The following is a 4,689-nucleotide window of genomic DNA, read 5'->3' on the forward strand; positions in this document are numbered from 1 at the left end:
ACCCCAATATTGTTTTCCATAATGGCTGTACTAATTTACATTACCACCAACAGTGCACCAGGGTTCCCTTTTCTCCACGCCCTCACCAAAACACTTATCTTTCATATTTTAGATAATAGATGTGAGGTGATATTTCATTGTGGTTTTAATTTTAATTTCCCCAATAATTGGTGATGTTGAGCACTGTTTCATATACTTCTTAGCCATTCCCATTTCTTCTTTTGATAAATATCTATACAGGCACTTTGTCCATTTTTTAATCGTATTATTTGCCACTGTTTTCTTTGTTCCTGTTTGCTCAGCTCGAATTCTATTTAAATTTCAATTAGTTTGGGAAAATTATCCCTAGTGAAGGTAATGGTTTTGAATATCCTTTTGGAAATACAGTTCATCCTCACCCTTATATTCCTTTTTATCATTTTGGACAAATTATTTAATAGGCCAAATCTTTACAAGTAAATTAATTGGCTAAAAGATGAACTCATATGCATTTTGATAACTTGAATGTGTTTGGCTACTTATACTCCATCAACAGAGAAAGCTGAGAAAGTAACTCTTTTATAATAAGCTTTTGAGTGGGGAAGGTCACATCCAATGGCCATGATAGAGTGGGTGGAACCAAGTTACTGTGTCATTTAGCACAGTCCTGCCCATTAGCTCTGAATCAAGTCTGTCTCTTAAATTACATTAATGTTGCTGGCAATTTCAAATCAGGAAACGTGGGTACTTTTTGAAGGAAGGATGTTTTGAATTTGTTGGTGAAAAGGCAAGAGATAGCTTTAGCTCAGATTTGGAACAAAGAAGAAAACAATCTGGACCAAGGCAGCCTGTTTCAGAGGCCAGCTTGGTGTCTAGTGGCAATACCAACCTTCTGGGAGCACTTCTAGTTATGCTGGCCTATCTCAACTATACGAAAGGAAAGCACACGAAGGAATTTTGCCTAAATTTGGACTGGAGTTTTAAAGGTGATTAGCAAGCCCTTGGGTGCTGTCTGTGTCGTAGCAATGGGGCTTTAATTATAAAATCCCCAAGTGCAATACACAGATCAAGAGTTGAGTTCCAGTGTTTGATAGCCCAGGAGGGAAACTACTGTTACAATAACTTATTGTACATTTCAAAATAGCTGAAAGAAAGATTTGGAATTTTCCCAACACAAAGCAAGGGCAAACATATGAGGCACTGTATATCCCAATTACCCTAATTTGATCACTACACATTGTATGCATGTGTTAAAATATTGCATGTACCTCAGGAAGGTATACGATCATTATGTATCAGCAAAAAAAAGGTTTGAGGCCACTTGTCTAGTTCCTCAGCCTTTGTGACGATTTCTCCTAAGAAACTCATTTGTGTGTGTGTGTGTGTGTGTGTGTGTGTGTGTGTGTTTGAGATGGAGTCTCACTCTGTCGCCAGGCTGGAGTGCAGTGGCGCGATCTCGGCTCACTGCAAACTCCAACTCCCTGTTTCAAGCGATTCTCCTGCCTCAACCTCCCAAGTAGCTGGGATTACAGGCACACACCAACACTCCCAGCTAATTTTTGTATTTTTAGCAGAGACGGGGTTTCACCACGCCAGCCAGGCTGTTCTCGATCTCCTGACCTCGCAATCCACTCGCCTCAGCCTCCCAAAGTGCTGGGATTACAGTGTGAGGCACTGTGCCCGGCCAGAAACTTTTTAAAAAAATTAAATAAAAGCATGTAAAATTTCATTTTATAAATAAGGCCATTTCTATTTTATTTCTATTATTATCCACAGATATTTATTTATTTATTATTTTTATTTTTATGAGAAAATTCAAATTTATTTTAATGTCGTGTCATTTTCAATGTGTTTAAAAACCTCATAAATTAGTAGGAGCCCTAGTTTCCTGGGACAGCATGCCAGATGTACTGAAATTTGTCACCTTTCCCTACAAACCCCTAGAAATTTAATCCAAGTCCATAGCTTCAGAAAGCCAGGAGTTGTATCTTCAGAGAGTCTACTCCTCTGGTTCTTGGTTTTTCTTTCAAGGGAAGGAGATCACAATATTTCAAACAGTGAACAAAACCAGTTGAGCTTCCAGCTCAGTTTTCTGTAGAATGGAGCAGGGAAGACCCCACTGACTCCAGAGAAAAGGGTGAGGTTGAGATGGATTATTTCTTTACAGCTTTGTGAAAATGGAAGAAAAAAGATTGACAAATTCGGATCCATTTCATAGATAAGAATCACTTCATAAATGAAGGCTCCAGCTCCTAAAATGGGAGGGGCCTGGCTGGACAGCCTGAATCAGATGAGGAATTTGCCACACTGAATAAAAACAATCTGAAAAATAATCCTAATTTTGAAGCCAGATAAAATACTTGGGGAGAATGGAAAAAAGAGGAAAAAGCCCCAAACAGATGAAAAAATGCTAACATCAGAATGGTATAAAAAAATTTGGCTGAGTTTTCAGTGGTGGTGGCCAATTTAGCCTGGTTCTGTAGTAGGGTCACAAACCTTGACCAAGCAGAGAGTAGTAGAAAAGGCTAGAAAGAGGGGCTTGAAGACGATGAATTTTGACTCCTGATTTTATTATTCAATTTCTTTTTTTCATCTAAAGTAGTCTTCCGTGGCCAGGAAGCCTTGCCTCCCAAGACCAGAGTCAGTTGGAGCCGGTTGTTGTTGGAAAGGAGTGGGTTGGGTAACTGGGGTGGAGGCAGGGAGACCCCCACTCTGCTGGATGTCCTAGGTGGAGAAGAAGAACTGCACTTCACAGAGTCTGGGGTGTAGTGGGAAGGGGATGAGGCAGGAGCAGCAAGCTGGGGAGATGGGACCCACCTCAGTCCCCAGCTTCATTTTCTTCTAATATTTCCCCACTGGTGGCATTTTCTGCAGTCTTGGAGGCCTTCTTTTTTTTTTTTTCTGGGTTTTTCGACTTGCAGAACTCGAGCAGGGCCTTTAGCTCTGCATCCTGGACCTCCATCTCAGACTTGTAGAGGTCAGGCTTGAGGGGACTACTGGTTATCCGCATGGGGCCACTGGGCATGAGCAGAACTGTAAATTTAAACTGGGCAAAAAATTCACTCTCCTTCTCATGGAGAACATTAAATGGTTGCAGCAGTTCATGTTTGGCGCACTCCACCACACCTATCCGAGCCTTCTTCTCATCTTCAAATGCTCTTAAAGTAAACAGCATGACATCAAAACGCCTTTCCATCCACTGAAGAAGGCACGTGAAGTTTTCATTTTCAGTCCATACTCTTCAGGGGTGTCTCATTTATAAATAGGGGTTCTCTGTCCTGCATCCTTGGCCTTGCCCTCTCCTGAGCTGACGAGAACATCCACAGCGTATACTTCATATACCTCAAATTCATCTTTTTCGTGGTCCTTCTTCTGCTGGTCTGTGGGATTCTGGATAACGGTTTTTTCTCCATCGATGACATGCTGCTTCAACTGGTGTGACAGCATACCTTCTATTGGCTTGTAGTTAAATTACTGGGCAACTTTGTTCCAGGCTTCTGTCACTTGTGTGTTCTGATTTCCAGGTTTGACCAGGCGTAGGGCAGCTTCAGCACAAAGGTGAGCTGCCTTAATAACATCTGCTTTCCTCCCTGTTACTTGGGTCCCCTGAGCCACATCAACCACAAAAGTATGAGCTACATTAGCGATGAAGCCATCCACATAGACCCCAAGGTCAATTTTTACCAAGTCACCTTCCTTGAGAATATAATCCTGGCCACTCTTCAAAGGGGAGAAGTGACATACACAGTTATTTACTGAAATACTGGTGGGAAAAGCAATGCCTTTCTTCATTTCCTTTTCTTTCTTGAAGATTTTCCCTGTTTCTTCCATAATCACGGCATCACTTTTCTCACACAGGCTCAGTACCAATACACCTGAGCTAGATGCTTCCACCAAGGACCTAAGTACCCGGTTGGCAATGTCGCCCCCCATCTTATACTTGGTCACAACCAGGTCTTCAGCGATAGTTTGCTTCTGCTGCTCGTCCTCACCCTACATCTTCCTACCACCACCACTGCAGCCTCATTTCTCCTGAGCTGCCGCCTCTGTCTCCCTTCCTTGCCGCAGGTTGTGGTCAGAGCCCCCTGGATCCTTGAGGAGAGGGCGAGCGAAAGCGCGAGCTAGCAAGGGAGCGGGCAGGCAGGCGAGCGTCATCCACAGATATTTAAATGAAAGAGACAAGCATACCACACCTTAAAATTTTGAGAATTGAGGAAAGAAAGACATTCTTTTTCTATGAACATGCCAAGCGGGATCCTAACTTAGGGTGTTTGCATTAGTTATTTCCTCAGCTGGAAAGCTGTTTCCCCAGAGCTTCCTTCTCATTCTTGACTCCTTCTTGCCATTCAGGTCTCAACTCAAACTTCGGTGAAAACTTTTTAATTAACTAAACTGCAGTCCCTTGGTGTTTCACCGGCATAGCACCTTAATATATTTTCACCTTGGCACTTTCATATTCTTATTGTATTCTTGATATATTGGCTATTTGCTTACTGTCTACCTTCATCAACGTGAATGTAACTACCAAGAAAGTAAAGACTTTGACTGTCTTGGAGTTGAGTGTTGTATTACTAGTACTTTGAGTATCTGGTGTCACATAATATCTACTCAATAAATAAATGTTTAAAGAATGAATGACATGAAAGCAATAGTGATTGAGTAGAATGAAGCCTCTTCAGATGAATTATATTGGACACAAGAAAAAATAGC

General features: G+C 41.7%; 1 pseudogene; it reads right to left on the minus strand.

Annotated features, from left to right (window-relative positions):
- Positions 1–2,116: 2,116 nt before the first annotated feature.
- Positions 2,117–3,978, minus strand: LOC100985686 (proliferation-associated protein 2G4-like; annotated as a pseudogene).
- Positions 3,979–4,689: the final 711 nt, after the last annotated feature.

Source organism: Pan paniscus, chromosome 5 (genome assembly GCF_029289425.2).
Source record: "Pan paniscus chromosome 5, NHGRI_mPanPan1-v2.0_pri, whole genome shotgun sequence".
Lineage (NCBI taxonomy): Eukaryota > Metazoa > Chordata > Mammalia > Primates > Hominidae > Pan > Pan paniscus.